This window comes from Capricornis sumatraensis, chromosome 9 (assembly GCF_032405125.1).
Source record: "Capricornis sumatraensis isolate serow.1 chromosome 9, serow.2, whole genome shotgun sequence".
In the NCBI taxonomy this organism is placed as follows: domain Eukaryota; kingdom Metazoa; phylum Chordata; class Mammalia; order Artiodactyla; family Bovidae; genus Capricornis; species Capricornis sumatraensis.
Genome location: NC_091077.1, coordinates 49,150,199 through 49,164,502, shown reverse-complemented (window position 1 = coordinate 49,164,502; position 14,304 = coordinate 49,150,199). Strand labels below are relative to the sequence as shown.

The 14,304-nt window shown below is 38.9% G+C and overlaps 1 pseudogene; it reads right to left on the bottom strand.

Annotated features, from left to right (window-relative positions):
* Positions 1-492: 492 nt before the first annotated feature.
* On the bottom strand, positions 493-1,028 carry LOC138086292 (high mobility group protein B1 pseudogene; annotated as a pseudogene).
* Between the last annotated feature and the right edge of the window lie 13,276 nt (positions 1,029-14,304).

Here is a 14,304-nt window from a genome sequence, read left to right as displayed (position 1 = left end):
TGTGTATCAGATAACATTATCTAAGATAAAACATTAGTTTGGGGTATTATTTTTTTCTAATATGAAAATGGTATTAACATGAGAAGCACTTAGAATGTCAGTAAAACAATTGCAACTTTTTATTTTTGCAGTTACAAAGTGGTGTTCAGTTAAGAGAACAATAATTCATATAGGATGCATCAGAGACAGTTGAAGATGGTAAAACTACCATGCCTATATAAAATTGATATTTGCTGTGCACCAACAAGAACCTACTTTACATTTCTTTGCCAGTGTACTAATACAACTCACATAATACATGAGGCAAAATTAGTATCTATTGAAAATACCACCAGGGCAGGGCTAGCTAAAGACACATTTGGTAGTATGTTAACTATATATACAGTTTACAAATAAGTCTTGTACAGCTTTACAGTTCTTTTTTCTTTAGAAAAAGTGAATTGTGCACAGGGAGGTTAAATGCTTTTAGACAAGCAGGAAACTAGAATCAGTTTACTTATTATCATCTTCAACTTCCTTCTCTTTCTCTTCCTTCTTTTCAGCCTTGATGAATATCTTTTTTGCTCCATGTTTTTTCTTTATCTTAGTAGCCTTCTTTTCATAAAGCTGTTTGTCATCTGCTGAAATGCTGTTCCACGTTTCTTCCAGTTCCTTTGCAACATTGCCAATGGGTATGCTGGGATATTCTCTTTTGATTTGGAAGAACAGGAGAAAAACTGAAGGCAGCCTCTTGTATGCATTGGGATCCTTGAGCTTCTTTTTGTTTCTCCTTTAGGAGGAATGTAGGTTTTTATTTCTCTGTTATAAAGGCCTTGTCTACCTTTACTATGCCTTCAAAATTTTATTTTTCAACTGACATGGTCTTCCATCTCTCTGAGCACTTTTTGGAAAACTCTGAGAAGGTGACTGCGTACTTGTGCTCCTTCTGGCAAGTTTGCCCAAAGAATGCATATGATGGTGCTTTGTGGTCTCTTAGGGCGTCCTTTCCCATGCCTAGTTATTTTTCCTCCATGAGTCTCAAAAGTCATCCATCACCCATCTACCTCTCCCTTGCCCTCATGCTGTCTTTATGGAGGTCATTTTGTTGCAGTGGCTGTCAGTTTAGGATATGATTTTAACAGTGATGTGGAGAAGGCAATGGCACCCCACTCCAGTACTCTTGCTTGGAAAATCCCATGGACGGAGGAGCCTGGTAGGCTGCAGTCCATGGGGTTGCAAAGAGTCGGACACAACTGAGCGACTTCACTTTGACTTTTCACTTTCATGCATTGGAGACGGAAATGGCAACCCACTCCAGTATTCTTGCCTAGAGAATCCCATGGATGGGGGAGCCTGGTGGGCTGCTGTCTATGGGGTCACACAGAGTCGGACACAACTGAAGTGACTTAGCAGTAGCAGCATTTAGTAATAGAAGGCTGATATAAGATATTGCTTATTATTTTTTAATTTTGAGAAGATGTGGCATTTTAGTTATATTTTCCCTAGCCTATATTCTGTATTTACATGCATAATTAATGCATAGTTCAGAAATCTTAGTTTAAAAAATGTTAAGTAGGGACTTGCCCAGTGGTCCAGTGGCCAAGACTCTGAGCTCCCAATGCAGAGGACCTGGGGTTTGATTCCTGGTCAGGGAACTAGATCCCACATGCCATAACTAAGACCCAGTTCAGTCAAATAAATAAATAATAAAATACTTTAAAAAATAAATAAAAAATGTTAAGTATATAAATAATTAGTTTTCTTTTGCTATCCTATGGGCGTGCCTGATAGCTCAGTTGGTAAAGAATCCACCTGCAATGCAGGAGACCCAGATTTTATCCCTGGGTTGGGAAGATCCACAGGAGAATGGATAGGCCACCCACTCCAGTATTCGTGGGCCTCCCTGGTGGCTCAGCTGGTGAAGATGCATCCGCCCGCAATGCGGGAGATCTGGGTTTCATCCCTGGGTTGGGAAGATCCCCTGGAGAAGGGAAAAGCTACCCACTCCAGTATTCTGGCCTGGAGAATTCCATAGACTCTATAATCCATGGGGTTGCAGAGTCAGACACAACTGAGCAACTTTCACTTTCTACTATCCAATAGTAGAGTATTCCCCTGAAATCTCTCATAAGCAGAAAATGTAGAGTGAAGACTCAGTTACCTTAGTTAGTTCACGTCTTGTTAACTGAAGCAAAAAGTAAATTGAGATAAAGCCCAGATGCTCACTGACAGTTAAAAGCTATGCTGGCTTGATGCTGGGATGCTGAGTGTAGTTCCTTAGGAAGGAGCCTGATAGTGCTACACTTGTTGCTCAGTGTGCACACTGCTTCTGAATTCAGTTCAGTTCAGTTCAGTCGCTCAGTTATGTCCGACTCTTTGCAACCCCATGAACCGCAGCACGCCAGGCCTTCCTGTCCATCACCAACTGCCGGAGTGTACCCAAACCCATGTCCTTTGAGTCGGTGATGCCATCCAACCCTCTCATCTTCTGTTGTCCCCTTCTCCTCCTACCCTCGATCTTTCCCAGCATCAGGGTCTTTTCAAATGAGTCAGCTCTTTGCATCAGGAGGCCAAAGTATTGAAGTTTCAGCTTCAATATCAGTCCTTCCAGTGAATACCCAGGACTGATCTCCTTTCGGATGGACTGGTTAGATCTCCTTGCAGTCCAAGGGACTCTCAAGAGTCTTCTCCAACACCACAGTTCAAAAGCATCAATTCTTCGGTGCTCAGCTTTCTTTATAGTCCAACTCTCACATCCATACATGACTACTGGAAAACATAGCCTTGACTAGACAGACTTTTGTTGACAAAGTAATGTCTCTGCTTTTTAATATGCTGTCTAGGTTGGTCATAACTTTCCTTCCAAGGAGTAAGCGTCTTTTAATTTCATGGCTGCAATCACCATCTGCAGTAGTTTTGGAGCCCCCCAAAATAAAGTCAGTCATTGTTTCCACTATTTCCCCCTCTATTTGCCATGAAGTGATGGGACCAAATGCCATGATCTTAGTTTTCTGAACGTTGAGCTTTAAGTCAACTTTTTCACTCTCCTCTTTCACTTTCAAGAGGCTTTTTAGTTCTTCCTCACTATTTGCCATAAGGGTGGTGTCATCTGCATATCTGAGGTTATTGATATTTCTCCTGGCAATCTTGATTCCAGCTTCTGCTTCATCCAGCCCAGCATTTCTCATGATGTACTCTGCATATAAGTTAAATAAGCAGGGTGACAATATACAGCCTTGACGTACTCCTTTCCCTATTTGGAACCAGTCTGTTGTTCCATGTCCAGTTCTAACTGTTGCTTCCTGATGAGCATACAGATTTCTCAAGAGGCAGGTCAGATGATCTGGTATTCCCATCTCTTTCAGAATTTTCCACAGTTTATTGTGATCCACACAGTGAAAGGCTTTGGCATAGTCAATAAAGCAGAAATAGATGTTTTTCTGGAACTCTCTTGCTTTTTCGATGATCCAGCAGATGTTGGCTGGTTCCTCTGCCTTTTCTAAAACCAGCTTGAAATCTGGAAGTTCACAGTTGACATACTGCTGAAGCCTGGGTTTGAGACTTTTGAGCATTACTTGACTAGCGTGTGAGATGAGTGCAATTGTGCGGTAGTTTGAGCATTCTTTGGCATTGCCTTTCTTTGGGATTGGAATGAAAACTGATCTTTTCCAGTCCTGTGGCCACTGCTGAGTTTTCCAAGTTTGCTGGCATATTGAGTGCAGCACTTTCACAGCATCATCTTTCAGGATTTGAAATAGCTCAACTGGATTTCCATCACCTCCACTAGCTTTGTTTGTAGTGATGCTTCCTAAGGCCTACTTGACTTCACATTCCAGGATCTGGCTCTAGGTGAGTGTGAGTGATCACACCATCGTGATTATCTTGGTCGTGAAGATCTTTTTTGTGCAGTTCTTCCGTGTATTCTTGCCACATCTTCTTAATATCTTCTGCTTCTGTTAGGTCCATACCATTTCTGTCCTTTATTGTGCCCATGTTTGCATGAAATGTTCCCTTGGTATCTCTAATTTTCTTGAAGAGATCTCTAGTCTTTCCTATTCTGTTGTTTTCCTCTATTTCTTTGCATTGATCATTGAGGAACGCTTTCTTAAAAACTCTCCTTGCTATTCTTTGGAACTCTGCATTCAAATGGGTATATCTTTCCTTTTTGCTTCACTTCGTTTCATAGCTTTGTAAGGCCTCCTCAGACAGCCACTTTGGTTTTTTGCATTTCTTTTTCTTGAAGATCGTCTTGATCCCTGTCTCCTGTACAATGTCATGAACCTCCATCCATAGTTCATCAGGCACTCTATCTATCAGATCTAGTCCCTTAAATCTGTTTCTCAGTTCCACTATATAGTCATAAAGGAGATTCTGAATTTGCTCACTACAAAACAAATACTGAGTTCCCTATTTCCCTTTTGGCCTCTTTGGATTTATTTTGATTAGTGAAAGCAGATATGTGTAGGAATTTTTAAATAGCAGAGTTACAAAAGAACATAAACTTTTAAATAGAGGGGGATACCTAATGAAAAAGGTTAGAGCTCCATTATAGTTTTAATCAGTCATATATAACTATTTCCTCAATGTTAGTCAGTGCCCTCCACGGGTGACCAGACGGTAGAGTGACAACTCATTTCTGTTTGTATCACTGAAAATCCTGCACCCTGGGAGGCCCCTTAATCCTATGCAAAATGAAATGATTGGTCCCTCTACCAAAGTCTTTAATATTTCTCAATTATGTTTTTGTGATGAGATACTAGTTTCCAAAAAATGAAATATTCTCAGTTATTAAAAGTAAATAATTGGCCTTATCTCTTCTAAAAGCTAATGTCATTATAAAACTGAAGATGGAAATGAGGGCGACCAAAGAAGACACCTTAACCAAAAGCAGTGAGTAGATCTTGGCTGGATACTGGTTTTAAAAATCAATAAAAGACCTTTAGGGGACAATTAAGGAGGTTTAGATTTGGAAATGGGAGAAGGCAATGGCAGCCCACTCCAGTACTCTTGCCTGGAAAATCCCATGGGTGGAGGAGCCTGGTAGGCTGCAGTCCATGGGGTTGCGAAGAGTCGGACACGACTGAGTGACTTCACTTTGACTTTTCACTTTCATGCATTGGAGAAGGAAATGGCAACCCACTCCATTTTTCGTGCCTAGAGAATCCCAGGGACGGGGGAGCCTGGTGGGCTGCCGTCTCTGGGGTCACACAGAGTCGAACACGACTGAAGTGACTTAGCAGCAGCAGCAGATTTGGAAATATTAGGTGATGTTAGGAAATAATTGCCAAATTTCAAGAGTCAAAATTATATGACCATGAAAAGAAAATGTCATTATCTTTAGGTGAATGCATTCTGATATATTTAGGGGTAAATTGTTTTATATTTGCAACTTATTTTCACATGATTCAGCAAGAGTTATTTTTATACATGTAAAGATAAAGTTAGCAAAATATTAACAATTATTCAGTCTAGTTGGTAGGCATCTTAGTTTACTATTCTTTTCATTTTTCTGTGCTTTAAAACTATTCACAAATGAAGTTGAGGGGGAAAGATCAATTATCATCAAAATCTAGTGGTCAGTTTTTCATATTCTTGATAGGGAAACATTCAGATCCTATATAGCTCTTGATTAGATACAGAAATGAAACATACTAATCATTTATGATATGTTCTAGCCAGACATGGGTACCTTAACATTATCTAGCCTTTAGGTCAACCTTCCTTCTTACAGTAGTAGGAAATAATGTGGTCATCTAAAGAATACCATAAAGAAGCAAAAATTTACAAGATAGGATGTTCTGTAGGGCAACTGCCCCAGTCTTTCAACAAATTGGTGTTAGGAGAAATGGGACTCTTTTAGATTAACAGAGATGTAAGATCCATAATCAGAATCAACACTTGTTTCCAGATTGAACCCTCATTTAGGCAGATAAGTGGCAAAGGACATTTTTGAGACAACTGGAAGATTTGAATCTAGATTAAGTATTAGATAAAATGAAAACGTGTTCAAAAGGTAAAGATTGTTAACTGAAGAAACATATTGCAAAGCAATATGTACAGAGTAGTCTCACTTTGATAAAGAAATACATATATGTGCATCTGTGTGGATTAAGTTGTAGAAGGATGCCCACTCAAATGTTACTGTATAATCTCTAGATGGTGATAATATACTATTTTTTTCTTATGTTTATTTAGCTATATTTAAATTTTCCTACAGTGTTCATATTACTGCTTTTGTCATTTTTTAAAAGAGTTTGGAAAGATAAGTGCCTCACTGGTTGCAACATTAAAAGGGTTAGCAACACTTCTTTATTAATAGACTATCTTCAAGGTATATGTACAACTAAGATGCTTCACAAGTTCTCGGTCCTGATGTTTATATGAGTTTTGGAACATATTCCTCCTGGAACTGGTATGTCCACTGTTTTTCAAAATACCTTTAACATTCATGTTGGAAAGACAAGCTAAAAATCTTAAAAATACAGATAAATAGTGGATTGGCTGTATTTTGAACAATGGCCAAGAGCATATAGGAAAAAGCAAATAATTTGTTACAATGAGATTCCAGCTTCAGGAGGTTATTTCCCCCACAAAAGCCTCCTCTTGTGCAAAAAAGTGGCTGCATTGTATATGGCAGAAAAATTCTATACTGGAAGTCAGCTTCAGTCCCCATACCTGCCATTTGTTTTGTTTTTAAGTGGAAGAAAAAAAATAAACTTAATTTGAGACATGTTTTGGGAAAAAACAAATACATACAAATGGAAAACAATGTAGTTAGCCATAGGATTTTTTAATTTTGAACATGTTTGAGGTCATTATTTTATAGATCAGTGTAACATAGTGTGTAACATAGAGTGAATAAGAAAAATGAGAAGACTGCCTTCGGACATAACCTGCGAGGTAATACCAAAGTCCTGTATACACATTTGTTACTAAGTAATGGTAATTTAAGTAATTTAATGCATTTATCTTGAATGATAGTGTGATATTCTTATTAATCAAGATACACCACTTCATTTAGTTCCTTTCTCTAGGACTCAAAAAGACCATAAAAGCAAGCAAGCAAGCAAGCATGCAGTTCTCTTATGACTTGAGATTAAATAGCAGTTTAGATCTGGGATGGCATCTAGAAGTGCCTCCCCCTACTCTACCCAACCCCTGCTGCCAACACACATATACCCTTCACGGTCTTCTTAAACTTTGCCGAGAAATATGGTACATGTCTAACCTGGGTGTACCTACCTCAGCTTCTGAAGGGTTTTGAAAAGTAAACTAATGCTTAGTGTATCTGCCCTAGCTTAAGGGTGACACAGTTCAACTTGATTTGAAAGTGTCACGGTTACATATATATATATATATATATATAATTTTGGACTTCCCTGGTGGCTCAGCTAGTTAGGAAGCTGCTTACAGTGCAGGAGACCCAGTTTTGATCCCTAGGTCAGGAAGATCCCTGGAGAAGAGAGTGGCTATCCATTCAGGTATTCTTGCCTGGAGGATTCCATGGACAGAGGAGCTTGATGGGCTACATACAGTCCATGGGGTCGGAAAGAGTTGGGCGCAACATTTTCACTTTTCATATATAATTTTCTTTATTTATTTATGGCTGTGCTGGGTCTTTATTGCTTTGCTTGGGCTTTCTCTATGCAGTCTGTGGGGGCTACTCTTCATTGTGGTGCAAAGGCTTCTCTTTCTGGTGGTTTCTCTTGTTACGGAGGACAGGCTCTAGGCGCACAGGCTTCAGTAGTTGTAGCATGCTGGCTCGGTAGTTGTGGCGAGGCATATGGAATCTTCTGGGATCAAGGATCAAACCCACATTCCCTACACTGGCAGACAGATTCTTATCCACTGTACCACCAGGGAAGTCTGTGAACTGTGAACAGTTACTCTCAAGAAGTACTTTCCCATCTCAGAAATACTGCCACTTCTTTCTTGTAGATAACTCTATATACAAGTATTTAGGTTAAGCTTTGATTTTTCATTCAGAGATGAATTTCATTCATTCTTTCTTCCTTGTTTGCTGCTACTTTTGCTTCAAGTGCTTTTTCTTGAGTTCCTTATTTTTGTTAAGTTTCCCTGGTGGCTCAAATGGTAAAGCATCTGGCTACAATGAGGGAGACCCAGGTTTGGTCCCTGGGTCGGGAAAATCCCCTGGAGAAGGAAATGGCAACCCACTCCAGTACTCTTGCCTGGAAAATCCCATGGATGGAGGAGCCTGGTAGGCTACAGTGCACAAGGTCACAAAGAGTTGGACAGTCTGAGTGACTTCACTTTATTTTTGTTAGTCTGCTTTCTAATAACATTCACTATAATCATTGTGCTAACATTCACTATACTAGCCTTGGGAAGGACTGATGCTGAAGCTGAAACTCTAATACTTTGGCCACCTGATGTGAAGAACTGACTCATTGGAAAAGACCCTGATAATGGGAAAGATAGAAGGCAGGAGGAGAAGGGGACAACAGAGGATGAGATGGTTGGATGGCGTCACTGATTTGATGGACATGAGTTTGAGCAAACTCTGGGAGTTGGTGAAGGACAGGGAAGCCTGGTGTGCTGCAGCCCATGGGGTCACAAAGAGTTGGACATGACTGAGCAACTGAACTGATACTAACTTTGTGCCTTTCATTTAAGATCTATAATTGCTTTATAAAAGCTAATTAAATCTTAGAAACCCCTGAACTTATGAGAGCCTTTAAAAGAGAAATTTACTTCTAAAGGTAGAGTCCAGTGATTTCTGGCAATTTCTGATAAAGACTATAAGGAAGATAGCTTTCACCTCACTGAAGGATGTGACTAAAGAAAAAGAAATCCTTGTGGAGCAGTTCTGCATAGCTTTCTTTAGTCCATTGGAAAGGGGAGATGACTAAGTAATATGATGTCTGTTCCATTCCTGCATCCAAAGTGACCCAGAAAGTTCTCTCTCCTCATTCAAGGGTTGATGACACTGCTGAGATTGATGCCTTTTGTTCCCAGACCAAATTGTTTTTTATAGCCCACCCCCTGCCAGCACATTCCAAAGTGCCACTGCCATCAGCTCCAGAGGGAGCCCCTTCCTCAGGCTTCCTGGCCAGCAGCTGCACTGTGATGGCAGGGAGCTCGGAATGGGAGGAGAAAGCAGCTTGCAGACAAATGGGCAGCTAATCCGACCAACAGCCCATCACTAGAACCATAAAAAAATTCCTTTTTTCCCCCCACTTGCCTCATCTGCATTTCTTGGCTGAGGTGGCGATGGAATGCTCCTTGGGAAAGTTATGGTTTCACATGGTCTATCAAGCAACCTCAAATTACCCCCCCCTTTTTCTTTCTCAAACAATTAGTTACCCTAGTATTGTCAAATCACTACAACCTTACAGGTAGTAAAAGAACAATAAGGGAATAGTAGAAACAACTTTTAGCAGCAGCAGAAACAACTTTATGCCAATGAGACTGACAAATTAGATAAAGTCCTTAAAAGACACAGCTACCAACAGTGTCTCATTCTAAATGAGAATTTCTGGATCCTTCTTTAAACTTTGTGTCATTGTTTGGATCTCTCAGTGTTCAACTTTAGAAGCAGCCCTACTGAACTTACTTAATAGGCATTCTCAACTGTCCTACTAAGATCCAGTTGCTTTTCACCACAAGTTTTCTATTTTGGGGATAGAGAGGGTAAAGCTATTTTATTAGAATAAAATTAAAAATTTTTTATTTTATAAGAACATCTCGGGGATTAATCTTATTTTAATCAGGATTGTAAAATTCTGATCCTTCTGGGTGGCCTTTATGTTAGGGCCAGAATGACAACCTTGCTGGTCTTTATATAGTGTTCCTAGTCCTTAACAATGTGAGAACATTTCAGGGTGAGAGAGGATAAAGCTTATTTTATAAGAATAAGCATTTCAGGTGTTAATAAATCTTATTTTAATCAGGATTGTAAAATTCTGATCCTTCTGGGTGGCCTTTATGTTAGAGCCAGGATGACAACCTCACTGGTCTTTATATAGTTTTCCTAGTCCTTGACAATGTGAGAACATTTCAAGGTGTCTTTAACATATATATGTGATTAGAGCCTCTTGCACCATAAAATGGTTAGCCACGGACCCATATAAAACAGTCAGCCTACAATGAGGTTGAAGCTTTGGAAACATCACATCCTTTTCAGTGGTACTTGCTTTTATAGTGTCATTTAGCAAATGGACTGTGAAGAATTAGTCATGCCAAACTTCTAACCATCCGATGACTAGCTACAGAATAAACATCCCAGATGAAAATTTTTAGATTTTAAAGCTTTAGTCTTTCTTTTCAAAGTTTCAATTAAAATAAAATACTATATCTGCTAGGACCCCCAAGTTCTCATCTAACTTGTTTGCACCTTTCAGAGATACAAGATCAGCACTTACGTGCTACACGTAAGTAGCACACCATTATGAGTTCCTTCACGCCTCTCAGGGATGGTTTGAGAAAATGGAATCTTTGAAGCCACTGTAGTCTTTGTGGTGAGAAACATAATATGCTAAATTAAATCAACATGTGATGCTGTTAGGCACATTAATGAAATCACATTGTTATATTCCTCTTTCTGTTATGCATATTGTAGGTCCCAAACTGAACACCGTATTATATGTAGGGAGCCAGACCCTCTGTCTAGCTTCCTGTAGGTCTGGATGCCCTCAACTTGCCCTTGTCTCTTCAGTAGTTACCTAGGTCTGAGGCCTGACTCTGGGATCTCCTATGCAATCTGAGCTGGCCTTTTCACTGGATTCCATGCCCTTGTATCTTCTTAGAATACTTTTCTTCCTTTGTAAGATCCATCTTTTTAACTAGGCTTTTCTTGATCGTTTACCTTTATCAGTGAGTTTGGTATTCCTGACTTCTACATAAGCTGCTATAAAGATTTTGATATGTCAGTTATAGATTTTTTTAAAGATTTTTAAATTCTGAAACACATCGCAGAGTAAGAGTTAAAAACAGTGTGCCAGTGTTCTTCCTATTCTAATTGATCAGGGGAACCTGAGTGGAATGTACACATTGCCCATATAGAAAACAGGTTTCCTACTTCATGAGTAGTTGTTTGAAATTAAATTTCACTGCTTTGTGACAGAAAATACTGAGTATCTAGTGTATATATAATATGCTATAAAAATATTTTATAGTTGTTAATCTGGCATTCAGGGCTCCCACAGACTGGTCAGTGTTTATCTTTCAAAACATGTCTCCCCAGAACCTGCCTTATGGTTGCTGCTCTAGCTACAGTCATCTGTTTGCTCACGTTGCTCATTACTCACTTTGTTCATTTGCTAAAGCCATTCTCTTCCTTTACTCTGCTCTCCTATATCACGATACTAGATTCTCCTGTTCTTTTAGGCTTGTAAGATTCCTAGCCTAGGAGACAGTTTCCTGTAATTTTGCTCTAATGCGTGCTTGTCTCATGTGCATACGAACTACTCATGCTTAATTGCTGACTTATCTGGCACATAATAATGTACTTTGATATAATGTGCTGGACATAATGGTGAAATGATTTAGCATTTGGCCTTTATAAACAGCAAAGCAGTTTTATAACTCCATCATGACTTCCTAGCTCTGTGACTGTGGGAAAAATTACTTAACCTCTCTGAATCTGCTTCCTCATCTCTCTACTGGGGCTAATGATAATACCTACATTGAAAGTAAAAGTGTTAGTTGCTCAGTCATGTATGACTCTTTGAGATCACATGGACTATAGCCTGCCAGGCTCCTCTGTCCATGGGATTCTCCAGGCAAGAATACTGTAGGGGGTTGCCATTTCCTTCTCCAGAGGATCTTCCTGACCCAGGGATCAAACCTGGGTCTCCTGCATGCAGTACCAACCTTACCAGAATTGTTTTAAGGATTAAATGTGATAATATATGTAAAATTACCTAACAGTGCCTCGTGATGCTGAGTGAGCACTCAGTTAAAGTTAGCTATTATTTTTTACCTTGTCTTTTTTTTTTTTAACTTATGTATGGACTATGTTCCCATCATTAATGGAAGGTTTACTATCTATTGTTACCTATTATGTACCAAGCACTGTGCTAAGCACTTTCACTTATGTTATCCTATTTAATTTTTACAACAATCTTGAGGTTAAAGTGATTTGATATATAGGCCATATCTGGGAATTATTAGAGCCAGGGTTTTGAACTTAATTATATTTGCCTCTAAAGCCTTTTTATTATTTAATGGTGCTTTTTCATAGACATGAAACTTTCTTATTTTTCTCATAGGGTGAACCAAGTGTGTGTACAAACCAAGTTCATTCATTTAATGGATTTATTGTTTATAAATAAATGAAGTGGAACTTGGGGTTTTACTCCATTTATGCTATCGCTTTTTGTGGCCAACAGTCATATGTTCTCTTCCTTCTTCACTCAGAAAGTGCTTCCAAATTCCTTTTCATTCTCTGTAATACTTAAGGCACTAGTACCTTTATTTACATGTAACTACTGCATGCTCTTGTTTATCTGCTTAAAACAAAAACCTTTGCTAATTAATTTTAAACCTCCTAATCCAATCCCTTTATTTGAAGCAAACAAGGCTCAGAATAGCTAAGAGACCTGCCCAAGGTCACACATGAAGCTAATGGCTGGTGATCCAGGTTCCTGGCTCATACCCAGAGTGCTATTCATTATACCAAGAGCCTCTGGAGAAGAACCACTTGAAAATATTATTGTCATAAGCAGTTGAAAACCTCCACCTGCTGTCTTATTTGTGGTAGTAATTTAATAGTAAGATTAAAATATAATGTAAATGACAATATGTAAATATATAATGTAAAATATAATGTACAAAGAAGCTTCCGTCTGCACAGAATTCAAATTAGTAAAATCTAATCATAAGACTCTATGTACATGAAGAACATCTGACTGTTGCTATTTTACAGCCTATCTGTTTCTAGAAACCAGAAGGGATTCTAATTTATTCTGTATGGCAATTGGTATGGGACATCTTATGAAGGCCAGAACTGTCAGAATAGAGAAATTTAGAGGCTAGAAATAAAATTTTAGAATTTGAAAAAAAAAAATCATGAATATCTAATCCAATCTAATCAAATTCCCTTCTTTTTTATAGTAAAAATTTTGAAACAGAGAAAGTGGCATAGCTTTACAGTAAAATCTGTGGCAAAATTAGCATCACTTTCTCACAATACTGAATTATCTCTCTTGGTTACCTCAACTTGTGTTGATTGTCATAGAAAATTGCAGGAATAAATCCTTTTGGAAAAATGTAAGGCAACCTTCATGCAACTAAAATTAAACATTACCTTAACCTCTTTTGGAACACAAACCCCGTTATTATTCAGGCAACTTCATTGAAAGCGCAGATTTTCTTGGCTTTTTGATAGTCCTTATGTATTACTGGTAGAATTGATTTTTCACCAGAAATATCAGAATTCAGAAAAAGAGAAAATGGAATTATTTCAGCTAAACAGGAACTTTGAAAATCTCCTGATGTGATGTATTCCGAAGTGGCCTCAATTTTTCAGCAACTTCTGAACGTGGAGAGGAATCAGAATGGGAATCATCTCTAAGAGAATCAACAGTTCTTTTCTAATGTCTTAGCCCTAGAGACAACAAAAATGTCTGGCTGTTCATTAGAACTTTAACAAAAGTCTCATCCTTGCTGTTTTCTTTAGGTTGTGGAGTGAGTAGGTATACCTATTGGAGCCCAGAATTTGAGAGAAATTTTGTATTATTGTTAATTTTTAAAGAAAATTTCATTCTTCCCAGTTTGTGCTCCTATAGATTCCTGCCTGTAGTTGTTTTTTTTTTTTCCTGTTACACCATGCCACCCAGTCTAGGTATGAGAAATCAGGATGAGAAAATGGCAATCAGCATATGACACAAGGAGGAAATGCATCCATACCCTCAGCTCAGCCCTATCCTTCAAACTCTGGAGATTGTTTAGAGTCAACCCCAGGACACTGGTGAATGTGGGAAGCTCTTGAGGGGCAAGAGGTGGGAGGGTGCCAGGCGCCTGAAAGATCGAATGGAGCTCCCTGCCAAGCTGGCCTAGGATTAACCCATGGTTTCCCAGCCAGAGCTAATCCAGCTGTCTCGCTTTCCTAGGGTCTCTCATCTTAATCTATGAAATTGACCAACTGAGTTTGACCGTGACTGGCTTTGTTTTGCAAAACAAAATTGGTAAGGCAGGCCTCATGCTGACTGACTGAATGGTGTCATCAGCCCAATTCAAGGGGTGCCACAAAAGCAAGGAAATGAAACTTCAATTTCCTCCTCATGTTAAATGATAGCTTATCATACCGATTATGACCCTTATGCAGCTCAGGGTAAAGTATTTTATTGCTTTTTTTTTTTGCCC